This window comes from Orcinus orca, chromosome X (assembly GCF_937001465.1).
Source record: "Orcinus orca chromosome X, mOrcOrc1.1, whole genome shotgun sequence".
Classification (NCBI taxonomy): Eukaryota; Metazoa; Chordata; class Mammalia; order Artiodactyla; family Delphinidae; genus Orcinus; species Orcinus orca.
In genome coordinates this window covers 102423342-102441658 of record NC_064580.1, presented here as the reverse complement: position 1 = coordinate 102441658, position 18317 = coordinate 102423342, and the positions used below count along the sequence as shown (strand labels likewise).

At 42.2% G+C, this 18317-nt stretch overlaps 1 protein-coding gene across 5 annotated transcripts in view; it reads left to right on the top strand.

Annotated features, from left to right (window-relative positions):
• Positions 1 to 9869: 9869 nt before the first annotated feature.
• The window catches only part of KLHL13 (kelch like family member 13), a 184586-nt gene continuing 176138 nt past the window's right edge, over positions 9870 to 18317 (top strand). For 2 of the 5 annotated variants that reach the window (XM_049704680.1, XM_033415468.2), the window contains exon 1: positions 9870 to 10171. The gene's annotated coding sequence lies outside the window, so the exon portion shown is untranslated. Of the gene's footprint in view, positions 10253 to 18317 lie in introns of all 5 variants that reach the window. The other 3 variants (XM_049704685.1, XM_004285099.3, XM_049704682.1) reach the window with 2 other exon arrangements.

The following is an 18317-nucleotide window of genomic DNA, read 5'->3' as shown; positions in this document are numbered from 1 at the left end:
AATTATTAGCATCGTGTTAGAGTTGGGCAAGACGGGTGCGGCTGCTTAATGGAGTAGCTCCTGGCTGTACATATTTCATGCTGGAGGGAAATAGATGTTAAAAAAATTATTTTTTCCAAGAATGCCAGGAAAATTAAAATTCAATTGAAATGCAACTTCCTATATCGTGAATGTATTAAACAATTTGGGGTTTATATCCAAACTCTGTATTTCGGTAAAGTACTTAGGGCCTGAACTAAAAAGAGACGCCTCCTTAAAATCAGTTATGTCACGTAGATAAGTCACATTCTGAAACTTTAATCCCCGAGATGAAGTGGCTGGTATGACGTTCCAAGGATAATCTAATCATATACAGGATAGCCTCATTAATGTGCACTCCACTGATTGAGGATCTGAGAATATTTAGACCAAAACTGAGATTTTGCCCTTTCTATGGAAAAATAAGAACATTGCCAAGAACATTAGTATTATAAGTAAGATTGTATTAGAAGAGTGTAAAGTACTTTAAAGAATCAACACTGTTGATGCACTCTTTTAGGTACAATTCACATGCTAATATAGTTAGTCCATAACAAAACATAATTACTAGTGACTTGAGTTAATAACTTAAATCAATAATATTTGTGTGCTCCCAGTGTGCCAGGCTTCATTTGAGACACTGGAGTTCACTAACAAGCAAGACACACCTAGTTCATCCCTCCACGGGGCTTACATTCTAGCATGAAAAGCAAATAATGGTTTACATTAATGGGGTGATATTATTTGAGTACGGGATGCTTTGGGAATTTTACGGAAACACCCATTCTAGTCTAGGATATGGGAAAAGGTCTTCTGAAGAAAAACGTTAAACAGAGACCTGAAGAGTAGTAGAAGCTGTCTGGGAGAAAAGGAAATAGCTTGTAGGAATTATTGGCCGACTGTTGGCTGACTGTCTTCCTGATCAATAGAGGGGTCTATCAAGGGTTTCTACCAACTCTTTGACAATCTAATTTGCATTTCTCTATATTCTTAAAAGTAATACCATTGTTCTTCTTAAAAATATTCATGTTAAAAAAATATTCATGTGATTCCAAATCATCACAAATTCAGACAAAGCACTGCTGTTATTTTTAAAATGTCTCCAGTTCTAAACTTGATACACTCAATGCAATGGGTAATTCCTGCTGCCTATTTCTCATCTGATTGGTCAGAAATGTAATAGCTGGTTTTTTTTTTTTTGTTTGTTTTTTTGCGGTACGCAGGCCTCTCACTGCTATGGCCTCTCCCGTTGCGGAGCACAGGCTCCGGACGCGCAGGCTCAGTGGCCATGGCTCACGGGCCCAGCCGCTCCGCGGCATGTGGGATCTTCCCGGACCGGGGCACGAACCCGTGTCCCCTGCATCGGCAGGCGGACTCTCAACCACTGCGCCACCAGGGAAGCCCATAGCTGGTCTTTTATGTGCAGTTAAATCCTTTAGAATTTTCATATTTTTCTGTACTATCGTATTTGCTATTGTATCATATTACTATATTACTATATGATGCCTTTGTAGTTTATTAGTGGTACTTAGCAAAACCTTTCATGTGTAGACAATAAAAAATTACACTTTCCATGTCATTTCTTGCACTCAGGGTATTGTGTGAGGTGAGTGCTGCTGGAGACCATTCTCTGGTACGTATAGGTCTATAATTTTAGGTTATTTCAGGTCAATAAACCAGATCTCTAGACCTACCATGTCCAGTACAGTAGCCACTAGCCACATGTGGCTACTGAGCAGTTGGAGTGTGGCCAGTCCAAATTGAGATGTGTTGAAGTGTAAAATACACACTGGATTTCAAAGACTTAGTACAAAAAAAGAGTAATATAAAATATCTCATTGATTCTTTTTTGTAATGATTACATGTTGAAAATATTTTGGCTTTATTGAATTAGATAAAATATATTATGAAATTAATTTCACTTTTTTTTTACTTTTAAAAATGTGGCTATTTGATAATTTAAAATTGCATATGTGGGTAACGTTTGTGGCTCACATCATATTTCTGTTGGTGGGTGCTGCTCTAGAGTTCTTTATTTTGTGGGTGTTAGCAGAGGCTGAGGCTGGTCTGAAGTCGTGCTGTGGCTGTTAGTGGGCACGAGAAGTCATCACTGCTGATTAGGGAAGGTTTGGCTTTTGGATAGAATCAGTTACTGAAACAGATCACCAACTGCGGATGCGATGGAGACTTCGTTGGGATGAAGGATTGGAGAAAGAAACTTGATCAGATGTTGTTCAGGTCCTACCTAATGATAAGAGGCAGAGACCCCTAACAATATCATGTTTACAAAACAGGGACCATTGTTCCCAAGGAGTTCCTGCTACTTACATTGCCGTTGAAATCTCTAGGCAAGCCCTCCAGAAGGACATATAATGTTACATCAGAAGAAAGTCAACCTGAAAAAACAGAAGCTGGCCTCCCTGTAAACAAAGTTCCTGTAGTCACATTTGCTGTCTCTAAGAATAAAGAAGGCAAACCCTGTTAAAAACACCGTGCAGTTCTGTAGTCCTTTTTATCTTGAAGTACCTTAGTAACATTAACTCACTATTCATCACAATTTGGGACATGTTGAATAGTGAGTGTTACTATCCCATTTATAGATTGGAGAAGAGTCAGTGAATGTAAAAGACTTGCCCAAGTTACACAGTATTTAGGGGAGCTCACCTGCCAGCCTGGAGGAAGTGACATGGAAGTCCTTTCAAAAGTAGTTTTGACATCATATTTCACATCTAATTATGTTATGTGTCCCTTAACTGCTTATAGTCTAGTAGAGAGAGGCAGGCATGTACAAAATACCAGAGAGTATTTCAGGTGCTCTGGTGAGAGGAGTGGGTTCAAGATAATGATAGTACCTAAGAGTTCTGTGGAGTTTCCTGTGTACCAAGCATGGTTCTAAGTGCTTTCATGTATAGTAACTTATTAAGCCTTCAGGAAAATCCAATAGATAAGGAATTATTAGGATCTTCATGTTACAAAATACTACAAGTGGGCAAAAAGAGATTCAGTAATTTACCCAAGGTCACAGTGAGTGGCAGAACTTGAATTCAAACCCAGACAAACTTTGCTCTTCACCACTGCACTGAGGTGTGTGCATTACCGCCTGGGTGGACAGAAAATGCTTCTTGGGGAAAGTGACACTTGAGCTGAGTTTGGTAAAAGCAGAAGCTATTTGCTAGGATGGCAAGAAGGGGGCATTCTTATTATGATGATCATATGGGCAAAGTCCCGGCAAAATAAAGCAGTTAGTGCAAAAGAGACAGGTTTAGGAGAAAGGAAAGGGGAAGGTGGAAAGACGGGGGATAGAGTAGGCCAGCCAGAGTTACAGGAAAGGAAAAGGTTGTGAAAGGAGGACCTTGAAACTGTTGACAAAGTGAGATTAGTGGAATATCTAAGGATTCATTTACCAAGCCTCCTGCATTCCCCTTTAGCACAAACAGCTGAAAAATTTTAACTATATTTAAGTCACTGGTTATGTGACCCTGGGCAAATCAGTTTAATTCTCTGGGCCTCAGTTTTCTCATCAGTGAAATCAAGTGCCAAGACAAAATGGTCTTTGCGTTCGTTTCCAGCCCCAGTCTTCTGATTTCTGTGAGTTCTAATGTGCAAAGAAGAAGCAGTTTGAAACTAAGTGACATATTTAGATTTGCATTTGAGAAAGATGACACTATTTTTATATGGTAATATTGCGGTAAATTTTTTAAAAGGCATCGTAAGTTTTAAAATTCTACACTTGCTCTGCAAACTTCTACTTGGAGAGTGTTACCATGCTCTCTGTGAGAATAAGTGCCCCTCACTGTCTCATGTTTAGCACAGCTACCTCTCCATTGGTTCTGATGTTTTCTTGTTTCTCACTTGGAGGCGATCTCTTTTTCTCCCCATTCTTTTGGTGTCTCCTCTGGTAACTAAGTCTTCTGTGAGTCTAAGCGCCCCTGAGTTTTCTTAATTATTTCCATTGTTTTAACTACCATCTCTCTAGAAATGTATTCTAACTACCTGCTCTAGTTCTGTATCTCTAGTGGATATAGTCCCATCTAGAAATGACATGCCTGGAGGGGGTTGGGGGGGCAAAGTGGGTGAAGGGGGTCAAAAGGTACAAACTTTGAGTTATAAACTAAATAAGTCGTGGGGATGTAATGCACAGCATGGTGACTATAGTTAATAATATTGTACTGCATATTTGAAAATTGCTAAGAGAGTAGATCTTAAAAGTCCTCATCACAAGAAAAACAAAGAAAAATAAGTTTTGTAACTATGTATGGTGACTGATGTTAACTAGACTTATTGTGGTGACCATTTCCCAATGTATGCAAATATCAACTCATTTTATGTTGTATACTTGAAACTAATATAATGTTATGTGTCAATTAAACCTCAATAAAAAAATTTTGAAAATGACTTGGCTAAAACATGACTGCATCAGAATTTCTCTAAAGCCTTTCCTCTTTATTAGAAAAAATTACATTATTTCATTCTTCCAGTCTCAGTACAGAAAAATCAGAAAGTACATACAAGGAAAAGAATATAATAACCCCCATAATCTTATACATGAAAGGATAATCACTGTTACTATCTTATTGTATAGTTTCCTAATTATTTCTCTGTATGCATATATATGTGTTTATTGTGGGAGGAGAATCATAATACCGTTTTGTAGCCTATCAGAAACATCTTTCCATTTCAACACATGAAATCATGTATTGTTTTTGAAAGAGTGTGGAGTATTCAATTATATACTCATATAATATATTTAACCAAATTTCTGATGTGGGGACTTTATTTCCAATTTACTGATATGACAAAGAGTGATTATATGAATTCCCATTGCTTGTATCACACATATGACACTTATCACACATGCTTGGTATAGTGGTGACCTGAGCTTTGACATATCTCCTCAAAATGATTTTATACATTTTGAGACCAGATCTTATATTTCTTTGTGTCTCTTATAGAGTGTAGCATGGCCTTGCATATGGGAAACATTCAATAAATATGATCTGCTTTCTATTGCTATAGATTCATTTTCATTTTCTAGAATTTTATATAAATGGAATCATAAGGTATGCACCCCTTTTTGTGTGGCATCTTTCACTTAGAATAATTATTTTGAGAGATATCCAGGTTGTTATGTAAGTCATGTTTCAGCAAGTTGGTGGGGAGACAGACAACAGTTGTGTACCATTTCCTATAGAAGCCTGCCAATGGGGCCTCTCCATCACAGAGAATCTATTCTGAGCCCTTGATGCATGCACTCCTGCCTGCTTGATCTCTCCTCTTGAATATCTCACTGACAAAGGTAACATGTCTCAAATGGAACCCTTTATGCAATGCAATCCACCCCCCGCCCCAGAAAAAAACCCTCCTCCAAAACCTAGATGCTTCCGTCTTTCCCAGGATAATAAATGACATCATCTTTCATCTAGTTGAATGGGTCTTCCTAGTTGCTGGGTCATCCTCTTGAATATATCTCTGTTCCATCTGTCTCTTTTTCTGTCTCTACTGCCACCACCCTATTCTAGGCTGCATCATCACTTGTCTGCCTACTGCAGCCTTCTTACCAGTCTCCCTGCTTTTGCCTTTGCCCCTGTCCAACTCAGAGAAGTCATGGTGACTCTCAAACATACATTGCCTCTTATCACTCTTACGCTTAAAACCCCTCAATGGTATCCTTTGCACTCATCCTATAGTTCTATTTTTAGAACGCTTTGATACCAGAGTACGCAGGACATTTTTGATTTCTAACCCTCCAGATTTGAGCTCCTGTAAGAATGAAGTGCATAGGAGCTGTGTTGAGAAGTCAGCTCTGAAATTTTGACAGAAGAGGGCAGGGTTAGAATCTTCCCAGAGTCCTGCACACAAAATCTGCTTAGTGTAGTTTATGGCTAGTTTCATCCTTGATGTTAAGAAAATCTGTACAGATCCTTTAGATCCTTTCCTGGCTTCAAGCTCAATCTTGACCTCTCCTTGAAGCCCATTTAAGAGTTCACTTATCTGACTAAGAGGATAGTACATGTTGGTTTCTCTTCACTTAGAAAGTGTGTGTTTATTTCTGTATTTAAACACACACCCCACACCACCATATATATATATTTTGGTGACTTGTCTAGACTATTTTGTGAGCCACAGGGGAATAGAAACCTTTCTCCTTATTCTGTTCCTTATTTCACTCTATGGAGTGAGTAAGGGGCTAAGCAGACCCTCTGTGGGCTCTCTATAAATACCGGTTCCATTCAATAATGGACCAGCTGAGTGTTTCAAAGAAATGCAAATTGAGCAGAGAGGTCAAAAAAGGTGTCCTAATACTTTTCAATTTGTTCTTTAATCAGAGTTAATGCAATCGAAGCCCTTTGGTTTCATATCCATTAGGCACACAGCAGGCTGGCAAATGCTTCCTGAGGGACTAGGCCTCAGCTGTGGTCTGGGTGCTCTTTGGTGTGTGTACATGTGTACACGCATGTCCACATCTGCCTGCACGATCTCTGTCTTGTTGAATTTCTATAAACATATAATTAAATTGGTCTTGTCAAACTGTTGGGGGACATGGTGGACAGAATTCTAAGATGACCTCCAAGATTCTTGCCCTCCAGTGTACATACCCTGTACATTCTTTTCTCCTTTAAGTGTAGTCGAGACCTGTGGATATGCTTGGTGACCAGTCTGATGATTAGGTTCCTTTACATGACAACAGTGAAGAGATTCTGAAGATGTAATTAAAGTCCCTTCTGGAGGAGAGAGTTCTCCTGCTGACCATGATGAAACGAACAGCCCTGTTGTAAGCTGACTGTGGAGAGGGGCAGTCTCTAGAGCCTGTAGATGCCCAGGGTGTCAGTCCTACAACCCTGAGGAATTGAATCCACAATCACCTGAATGAGCTTGAAAGAAGACTCTGAGCTCCACATGTGAACGTAGCCCAGCCGACACCTTGATTGTAGCTTTGTGAGACTCTGAGCATCGCACCCAGCTCAGCTATGCCTGGACTCCTGACCCCCAGAAACTGAGGTAATACATGTGTGTAGTTTTAGGCCAGTACCAGGTTTGTGGCAATTTGTTAGGCAGCAATTAACAGTAACTAATACGGAGGATATCCATCTGGCATTTAAATTTTTACCGTTATATTAGTTTGTTAGAGCAGGCACAACAAAGTACCATGGACTGGATGGCTTAAACAACAATAAACAGTACACAGAAATTTATTTTCTCACAGAGGCTATGTGTCCGAGATCGAGGTGTCAACAGGTTTGGTTTCCTCTGAGGCCTCTTTCCTTGGCTTGCAGATGGCTGCCTTCCCACTATGTCCTTACATGGTAGTGTGTATGCCCATGTGTGTCCGAATCTCCTCTTCTTATGAGGACAACAGTCATGTGTGATTAAGGGCCACTCAAAGACCTCAATTTAATTACCTGTTTAAATAATGTATCTCCAAATAACATTACATTCTGAGATACTAGGGGTTAAGATTTCAACATATGAATTTTGAGGGGGGGGGTACAATTCAGCCCATGATAGCCAGCATCATTTTCTGTATTCTCTTCACCACTAATATTTTGTTTTGACTTGTTTTCTTATTCCTTGAACCTCTGTTACATCTCCCCATTCTTTAGATTTTTATTGTACTATTGTATTCCAAATGCTTTTTCTAATTCTTCACATTTTGGGCTACAGGTTAACTTGTAACATCCTTCACGATTAAATCCCTAGCTTCTAATGGCCAATCAGTCTGATATTAATGAAAACATTGCATTACATTTATATATATATTTTACAGGTTTACAAGGTAGTTTCACATGACGTTTTTTTGTTTTGAAACCTAGAACAATGCTGTGACGCAGATCAGGCCAATATCATGATTACCCCACTCTAAATTCAGGAAGAACACACTCAAGAGAGGTGATGGGGTTAACGTAACGTGACATAGCTCATAAGTGTCTACTGACTCCAAGTCAGAGCTCTGTCCACTAGATTAACTTTTCAAAGCATCCTAACCCAAATAGCAACTAATTCCTACCGAATAAGTCTATTTGTAATATATCTTATTCCTATCCCGTTGTTCAGATGCAGATTCTATAACCGCCCCCATCCTTGCTGTGTATCAGAAGGGTGAACAGTGTGAATTGGGGCTGCTAGGGCCACACCTGATCATCCCATTTTCCTGTTATTTCTGTTTGAGAACTTACTGTAAAACTACCCCACTTGAACCTTTTTATGGCAGGGATGAAGCAATGACTTGGGTGTATATCAACTCAGTTGTATTTACTTATTTATTTTTAACTTAACGTGCTAGATTTTTCATACACGCTGAAATCAATTGCTTTAAACACATCTCAATGAGACTGTAAACTCCTGTAACAGGTGCTTTCCAGCTAATAGGCATTTTGTGTGTAACACAGGTATATGATGACAATTATTGAATAAGCATAGTGGAGAAGCCAATGAATGCACGCCTGTTAACAAAGATGAATCGTGTTGAATCCACTGACAGGTAAAAGATAATAATGTAAATTACACGTGCACTTGGAGTTCTTTCTTACCTTTTTACCAGTTTGGTAAAGCCCAACAGTGTGGTGATAGCTTTAGTTCTTGCAAGTTTTTGAGTAACTGATTAATTTCAAAGTTACTTAAAATGCACTACTAGAATTTCAGTGTATGGAATTTGAAATACCAAGTCAACAATGTTGAGATCTCAGATGCCTGATCAGTTTACTGGTAGGCAAAGGGAGAAATATTAGGAAATATAAAGAACTACAGTCCCCACGCTCACCCCATCACTTCCTTAAAAAAAACAAAAAACAAAAAACAGTGAGTAAACTGGTTGCTAACAGCACGCTCCCATTATTTTTCCTAGGAGAAGTCTGGAATTATAAGCAGAAAAGGCAAAGGAAGAGGTGTAAAATGGTGGCCCCAGGCTGTAACCGTCAAGAAGGCAAAGAATGAATAGAAGACCTGCAAAGGGGAAAAACAGGCTTGACTGGGGTTTTTGCTGGGGGCTTGGCTGACAGAACCGGGAGGAGAGAGTCAAGATTCTGACTCAGAGTAGCAGTTCCACCAGTTTGGAAGCAGCGTTGCACAGCGGTTAAGAGCTTGGGCGCTGGAATCACACTGCTTGGGAAACTGGGTCCTGCTCTGCTCCTTACCAGTTGTGTAACCTTGGGCAACTAGTTTGACCTTTTCGCCTCAGTTTTGTCACTTGTGAAATGGAGATAATTCTACTGTGGACCTTGTGGAGTAGCTGTGAGAATTAAGTGAGTGAATAATTCAGCGCTGGGTTCTAAGCAGACGCTCGGTAAAATGCTGAAGTGCCGTATTTGTTATTCTTCCTCTTTCTTAATCGTCTGTACCTCCCGTAGGGAGGGCAGATATGAAGTGCTCGTCGCATCCGAAGAGTGATGAACAGTTGTGTGACAGCCTGGGTCAGGCTGATTTCGAGGTGCGCGCCCCACCGAGGGGAAGCGGCTTGAGGACACACCTTGTGCCCGGGCCCCCTGTGACTAAGAGGGGCCGCGACAACTGCAGGCAGGAGCACCGGGGGGCCTCCTCTTGGCGGGCGCACTGTGCCCCTGGATACTTGACAGTTTTCACCTCTTCTGCACCCTGGGCACTAGAAGCCAAGTGTGCTCAAAGCCGAGCGTCCCGGTTTCGGAGGCGTGAGGGCCACTGGGCGGTCACCCCGCCTCCGGGCCCCTCCTCGTCACGCATCGGCTGCAGCGGAGTTGTGCTCGGACCCTACACACGGTCCTAGCCCCAGCTCCCCCGCCTCCCGCGCAGGCGCCGCCGGGGCCACCCCCGCCGCCATGTTTCCCCCGCCCGCGCGCTCCCTCCCCCTCCCCTCCTCAACTGGGCTCCCGCCCCCCCCCACCCCCCGGTGAGGTCAGGCGGAGGCGCTGCCGCTGCGGCCGCAGCAGCTCCGCTCGTATTCCGGGGAAGCGTGGGACGGGGGCTTTTGAAATAAGTGGAGCGGCGTTCGGGTTAGGGTCCGTGCTCTCCGCCTGCGGGAGAGCGAGGCGAAGTGACCGGGGCGAGCAGGGGGTGCGGAGGATTGGGGGCCGGTGCCTCACAGCCGGACAGAGCCCCGGCTGCGCCGCGCGACTAGCTCTTTGGCCCTCGGAGCGCAGCAGCCGGCGAACGGGCAGCGGGACGCTGGGACGCGGCAAACAAGGTGAGGCAGGGTCCTGAAGTCGCAGCGGCTCCATCAGCCGCCTCCGAGCCCCTGGGACCCGGCGGGGCCAGGCGGCGCGCGGTAAGGAGTTGCGATCTGCACCAGGGGCAGAGGGACAGGGAACTACCTTCGCTCTTTGCACGTCCCCTCACCCCCCAACCCGTTTTCTCTCGCTTGCCGCTGTGCGCCCTCATCCCTGCACCTTTTCATCCCTACCTCCCGGACTCGCTGGCTCCGCCAGTCGCCTGGGTTCTTTGAGGACCACTGTACCTAGCTTTCCTTTGCTTCTTTGTTATCCCTCTAAGATCTTCTTCTCCGGGCTGTCGCTGCCCTTGACGGTCTGGGGTCCCTCTGCTCGCCTCGGGCCCCACTGTCTCTTGCCTTCTAACAGTTTCTGCTTTGTGCCTCCCATCCGTCCCTCCTCTATAATCTTCTAACTTGGTAGGCTCCGCTGCTGGCTCCGGAGTCAGGAGCACACTCTTCTCTTCCTCGAAGCTGTTAACTCTGCTTTGAACGTCTTCATCTCTAAAAGTCTTGGCTTCTTTGGATTAATCACAGTTGTCTAATGATTTTCTTGGAAGCTTACAGTCTATTACGGTGTACTGCAAGTGATGGGAATGATCCTCTAGCAAATACCAGCTGAGGAACTTGAAAGTTTCTTTCTAGTTTTCAGTAACTTAGTTCAAGAACCACAACCGCTTAGAATGTATGTATGTATGTTTGTGTTTAATCCTAGCACATGGTCCTGAATCTGATTCTTCCCACGCTGCCAAGCAGGCCGGGGAAAGAGAGAGAGAGAGAGGGAGGGAGGGAGGGAGGGAGGGAGGGAGGGAGAGAGGGAGAGAAGGAGGGAGAGAGAGAGAGAGAGAGAGAGAGGGAGGGAGGGAGGGAGGGAGGGAGGGGGAGAGAGAGAGAGAGAGAGAGAGAGGGAGAGAGAGAGAGAGAGAGAGAGAGAGAGAGAGACTGACTTTGATGCCTGGCTTCTCCTGCAGACTGGGGTGTTCATCGTTTTAATGTAGTCAGAGGACTAGTGGTTTGGGATAAAGTCACTCAAGTTAGCATAGGCTGGTTACTAAGCACACTGAATGGGAACAACAAGAACATGGTAAGAAAAGTATGGATAAATACAGTAGATTTTCTTTCCTTCCTTCTCTTGAGTTGTTCCCTTCTCTTGAGTTGTCTAATTTATGTTTGTGGTGATGGAATAGTTCTATATCTTGATGTAGAGGTGGTTACACTGAATCTGGAGTTTAAAACTGTCTCTGTTGGGAGGGCCCCTGCCTTTGTTTTTGTTTTTTCTTTTAAAGAAGCCACAATTTCTTGCTTCAGATCTCATATTTGTATATACCCTCAAGAAGCAGAATTTAAAAACCATGTCAAAGAGACGACTTTTCTGTGGATTGGGGATTAGTGCGCTGAAGCTGATTTCACACGGCACTAGCAATATCGCCTTCTCCCCATGCAGTTGCCCTGTTAGCTCCCATACTGAGGTTCGTTTACTCAATTCCATGCGCTAATTAGTGCGTGAAGAAAATTGAATGAAGAAGCTGAAAGTGGAGGCAGATACAGTAAACTAGCACATGCTGACCTCGGCGGCTGTGTTCTTGGAAATGGGCTATATCCAGTGTTCAAGTTTGAAAACTGAGAAAAATGAAATAATCCATTAACCAGTTATGACATCATTTTACGTTTAAAAATACTAGCTCCCTTATCTGCAAGTTTTTATTAATATCCTTATACTTAACAGTGATAGAATTGTTTGCTTGATGTGTGACCAGGTGTTGCCATTGACATACTGGGTATTAATTGGCAGTCATCTCAGAAGAAACCAGTTGTGAATAAAGATGATGGGTAAATTTCACTGTCCTGGGAGCACTTTTTTGGCAGTGAGACAAAGCATGTAGCTTCTGCGGCAACATCAAATGATGTGTTTTTAAAATAGATAAATAAGAGCCTTAAATTCCCAAGGCTTTTAATCTGCAATTTTTATAAGCACACTTTAAGAAAGAGTGGTATGGCAGTATCGAGTTTAAGGTGATGTTCTGAGGAAAGTGGTTTTCACAAGAATATTAAAGTCTGTTGATCGTCAGTTTAGTTATATGGCTTACAGGTGATCTGTAGTTTCCCTCATTCATTTGGTAAATTTCTGACTTCACTTTAGTCCTTTTAAAAAATGGGATATAGTAGGGAAAGGGGATTTATACCAATAGGCCCACCCTTCTAAATCTGTAATTTTCTTGCCAACCCTTTCTGGAAAGATATACAAACTTGCCAACTGTTTCAAAGAAAAGAGTTTATGTTACTATGCCATTTTTTTCCTTGGTAATTGTTACTGATACCAAGTCTAAGGTAACATTGCCCTAGTATGAACTACTTATGTTTGCCAGAAAATAAGATAAAGGTGGATATGAGTTTGTCTTAAGCATTTTGCTCTGAATCTTAGAATGTTACTCAAAATGTACTTGATAATCCACCTAGTACACCTAGAAGTTATCAAACTGGATATTTCTGATGTTAGTAAACATAATTGCCGTTTGCTGTCGAATTCTCTTCTTTTGCATTTCTTTACATTTTAAATTACTTTTCTTCATGTAATTTGACTTACATTAGTGGAGTGAGACTAACCAATTTTCAGATTGTTTGATTTTATTGATGTTTAATAAACTACTACAACCTCCTCAAAGTATTTTTTCTTAAATCCATTGGTTGAGTGATATATTTTTATTGCCGTGAACTAGCACAACAACTTGTCAGGTGTCACCAGATTTCAGAAAATGTAGAAAGAATTTTGAAAAATGAACAGCTGTAGAGAAACATCTCAAAATTAGAAAAACAAGGCTTTCTCAAGTTACTGACATTCATAGCAATCAGCCTTTAAATATATTCTTCATTCCTTTAGTAATTTATCTTACGAAATCTGTTGAGCACCTTCTGTCTGCCAGGCCCTGTGTTACGCACAATGATGAACCTTAAGAGACATGATCCTTGTTCTTCTAGAGTCTCACAGAGGTTATATTCCACCAAAGGATATAGACAATAAACAAGGAAATAAATGAAGAAGATCCTTATAGATGGTAGTGACAACAATGATGGAAATACTGTGAGATGGAGAACTGGGACCGGCCTATTTAGCAAGGGTGCTCTGGAAAGGCCTCCCAGCAAAGGTGACCTTTGAACAGAGACGTGAAAGAAGAGCGATTGAGCTTACCTTGCCAGTTTACCTTGTCAAGAGCGGAGAGAAGAGTCAAGGCCTTGAGGCAGAAAAACAAACTTGAGATGTTTGAGGAACAGAAAACAAGCCAGCGTGGATGGAGCCTAGTGAGCAATGTGGGGGAGTGGTTAAAGGAGTTAAGGAGCCCGGAAAGAGGCAGATAATAGGTGATGCAGGCCTGGAGCTTCTGAGAAATAATTTGAGTTTGGTTCTCAGAACAGCGGGAAGCCATTGAAGAGTCTTTGTTACCTACTTCTCTGTGGAAGGTCAATGACTGAAAAAAATATTAGTGGGCGTAAAGAGAATTTGTTTTGCAGAGGACAAATAGAATACCTCGCTACTCAGTTGTTTACATTAAGACCTGAGAATGAAAATCTTTGATATGTATGCTGAATAAATATGTAATTCACTTCTTCCACTCTGCTTAGATAAGGGGATAGGGGAGTGGAACTCTGAGGTATGTTAAAAAGCAGTTGAGGGCTTCCCTGGTGGCGCAGTGGTTGAGAGTCCGCCTGCCGATGCAGGGGACACAGGTTCTTGCCCCGGTTTGGGAGGATCCCACATGCCGCGGAGCGGCTGCGCCCGTGAGCCATGGCCGCTGAGCCTGCGCGTCCGGAGCCTGTTCTCCGCAACGGGAGAGGCCACAATAGTGAGAGGCCCGCGTACAGCAAAAAAAAAAAAAAAAAAAAAAGCAGTTGAGTTTCCACTGTCACATTGTCACCTGTGCCCTGAGGTAAGTTGTCACCAGCCTCATTAAAGATCAGATCATCGTTCAACTTAAGAATTTGTTTTTCAAAGAATGATGTTTTATTTTCTCATAGAAATGTACTTTGGAAGGTTGGAAATCTCATTTGCGTATGAAGGAATAACTTAGGTTTTAGAAACGGCCTTTGGGATTTTAAGAGGAGTTGGGGGACTTCCCTGGTAGCGCAGTGGTTAAGAATCCTCCTGCCAATGCCAGGGACATGGGTTCGAGCCCTGGTCCGGGAAGATCCCACATGCCGCAGAGCAACTAAGCCCGCGCACCACAACTACTGAGCCTGCACTCTAGAGCCCGCAAGCCACAACTACTGAAGCCTGTGTGCCACAACTACCGAAGCCTGTGCGCCTAGAGCCCGTGCCCCGCAACAAGAGAAGCCACCGCAATGAGAAGCCCGCGCACCACAATCAAGAGTAGCCCTGGCTCGCCGCAACTAGAGAAAGACCGCGCGCAGCGATGAAGACCCAACACAGCCAAAAATAAATAAATAAATTGAAAAATTGGAAAAAAAAAAAGAGGAGCTGGTCATTGCCTTCTCCAGCATTTTCAAATTGCCATACCTTTAGTTTTTGAGAGATTAGAGTTTTCTCTATTCCTTGAGGATTAAATGAATTCAGACTTGGCATTTATCTTGTTGCCCTGAGCCCTTGCTTGAAAGCAATCCAGCTTTGAGGTCTAATTGGCCCCAAATAGGAATGCAGATAGTCATTGACATTCCATAGGGATAAATCCTAATATTGTGAGGCAGAAACCTGCAAAATAACTTTCAGGGACTCCTGCAGGGTCTAATCCCAGCTCCTCAACACTCAAGGGTTCTCCCTGATGTGACCCAGGCCTACTATCCCACTTGTCCTTATTATTCTCTTACACAAATCCTCTGTTGGTTTAAATGGATTTTTACCTAGTTTGGAACTTTTGTGCTTAGCATTATTCTTGGCATAGAGTAGGCGCACAGTAACGGTGTTTTGAATGGATGCCATGCCATCATCTGTTTCAAAAGCCCTCCCTTTTTCTTTTTGTCCTTGCAAATCCCAGTACTAGTCAAGGAACAGTTGCAATCTTATGTCCTGTTACACCGCCCCGCACTGACCCGATCTCCTCCTCTGGATGTGAACAGCAGTCACACAAACTTGCCATGCATGTCATAATTATGTTTATTTGATGCCGGGCCATTTCCCCACCGGTCTCTGGCTGCATGAAGGCAACCTGGACCTTGTCTGGTTCGCTCGTCGTTGTCTCCTGAACACCTGGCACATGGTATGTCCTCTATAAATAGTTGCTGAATAACGAATAAATGCTGCCTTGTGCTGTTTCCCCTATTGTTTTGGGTACTTAAATTGTTTAGTACTGTTTTACTTTTCACATGCTTGTCTGGTGTCATCAAGCAGTTTCTGAGAGAAGTCATAGAGCATAGTTGTTAAGAGCACAATAGTGGAGCTAGGCTGCCTGGGTTGCAGTTCAGGCCAGGAGACTTACTAGCTGGGGTGCACTGGGTGAGTTAGTTAATCTCTCTGTACCTCATAGTTTTCATCTGTAAAATAGGAATAAGAGAACTTCGATCTTAGAGTACTTAGAAGGACTGAATGAGTTAGGTACATCTAAAATGTGTTGTTTGCAATTTTTAATTTAAAAAGGTGTGATAGGGGCTTCCCTGGTGGCGCAGTGGTTGAGAGTCCGCCTGCCGATGCAGGGGACGCAGGTTCGTGCCCCGGTCTGGGAAGATCCCACGTGCCGCTGAGCGGCTGGGCCCGTGAGCCATGGCCGCTGAGCCTGCGTGTCCGGAGCCTGTGCTCTGCAACGGGAGAGACCACAACAGTGAGAGGCCCGCGTACCACAAAAATAAATAAAACAATAAATAAAAAGGTGTGATAAAACTTTTATTTGGTAAGTTAGGTGCTGAAACTCAGATGCTGACAAAATTTGACTTGAACGGATGCAAATGTATTTTATAGCCTTTATTCTACTTAATGTTAATATTTATTTGGTTTTGTTGTAAAATTAGTAATGTGTTTATGGGGCAGTGCCTTCTGACCATACTGGGGTATTACATAATGTATAGTACATGCAGGTTACCGCCTACCTAAAAGTCTGGACGTTTTTGGATTTGGAAACACGTCTGGCACCAAGGTTTTCAGATAAGGGATTGTATACCTTACATAAAAGTGCTTAAATCAGGGCCTTGCACATAGTAAGTCGTTGCTGTTGGTAGTGATTAGGGAGGTAAATATGCTATATTATCCTTCCCAATACCTCGCTTGTAATGGTTACCATGTAAATACATGCTGATTTATTCATGCAACAACTCTGGATAGAGGGCCAGCCATATGAGCCTCATTTTATCATAGGAAAACAGATACGGCCGGGTCACATGATTGAAATGAGCTGAGACCCCAGTCTTTCAATCCTCTTTCATCTAGGACCAGTAAAAGTATTTATTTTTTGTTTTTCTTCTGTTACTTAAAGCATGCTTTTTTTAGGGCAAGTCTTTTTTGGGGAGGGGCTCGCGGAGAGGATGCAGTTAAGAATTTAATATGATTAGACACTTATTCTTGGCAGTTGTTAAACATTTCTTGAACTCCTCATGTATATAGAAATCTGTAGTAAAAGCCAGAGAAAGGTATAAAACAAATGAGGCATGGTTCCTGGACTTCAGCAGTTTCAGCATCATGCATTGGGTACACAGGAACACGGGTATCCATTACAATTCCTTATTTTCCTCTGTAAGTTTGAAATCATTAATATTAAAAACGTACAGAGGAAAGCACAAGAGTCAGTTGAAAACTCGTCTTAGTGTTCGCTAACTGGAATTGGTTTTTAATCACCCTAACCACCCCTACCCCCTGCAACATTATCTCTGTATGACATCCTGGCAGCCTTTTCCTTCCAACTAAACTAAGCAAAGTATGGTTTTTATTGTTCCCCCTTATCAATATTTGTAAATCATAATTGGTATATTTTCTTTGTCCTTGTTCTTTTGTGGTTTTCTTTTGTAATTATGTGTCTCAAAAGGTTTTTCTGGAATGTTCTTGGAGTTGAAAACTAGTCCTTGAAGCCATTCTGCCAATTCATTCCACAAATACTTATGAAGTACCTATTATATTCCTGGCATTGCACTAGTTCAAACAAATAGAATCTCTGTCCAGCGCTCTTTCTCTCAAACTGGAGCACACTGGGTATACTGGATTAGCATGATGGTGACATGATAATGTGTACTAAGAGTTACAAACTAAAGCAGCTTGTGTTTTCTTGAAGCATTTATTTTACCCAAACATTGAGAAGGACATTCGGTGGTAGCTAATTTTAAATAATTAACAATATTTAAATTCAAATAAGTTGTGCTTTACAACGCAGTATTCATAATGAAAATTTGAGGTAAAACCCAGTACTTCAGAGAAAGTCTGCCTGCAAGGGCAGCTGTGGTAACCCTGGGGTGACGCTTTGAAAAACACTGAGGCCACACTGTGTTGTTTGAGTCTGTTCCTTTAGTCAAATACTCATATATTTTCATAGCCTTAAAACCCCTAATGGCCTGCAGCAAAGGCAATAGACATCCATCTTTTCCCCCTATGTTGCATAATTTCTTTTAGTTCAAGAGAGCGCTCTGGTTGTTTGATAGTGATCTGAATCTTAAAATGTGTTGTGTGCTAGCTGTGGTCTTCATGTTGCGGGGTGGTAGCTAAGACTGACAGGGAAGGGCCTGCCAAGGGACTGCTGTCTTCAGAAGAGAGGTTGTTAGAACATAATGGCCATGAACTTAAAGCAGCACAATTGATGGGGTCAAAGCTTTGCCACATTCTATGCACACTTGCTTGTGTCACTGACTGAAGTTAACTTTTGCTAACTTTGAATCTCCTTTCGTTTATAATGCATTCACTATACAAACTGCTTCGTCAGTTGCCGGCTACTGAAATATTTAATAGTAGAGGAAAGTTACCAAGCCTCATGTGCTCGGAGGTTGATAAAAGCTTTCTAGAGTTTGAGGTGGTTTTGAAAATGGGCAAGCAGCACGCCAGAGGTATGCCTGTTGCAAAGCAGTGAACTGCTTTCCTCCAAATGAGAAAGATGAAGAGAAAGGCAAGTGAAGAAAGGGGGTGAAAGTAAATGGAGTAAGTCAAACACGAACTCTTTCAACTGGTTTTTATTATTGCTGTCCCACTTTTTTTATTGCTGTCCCA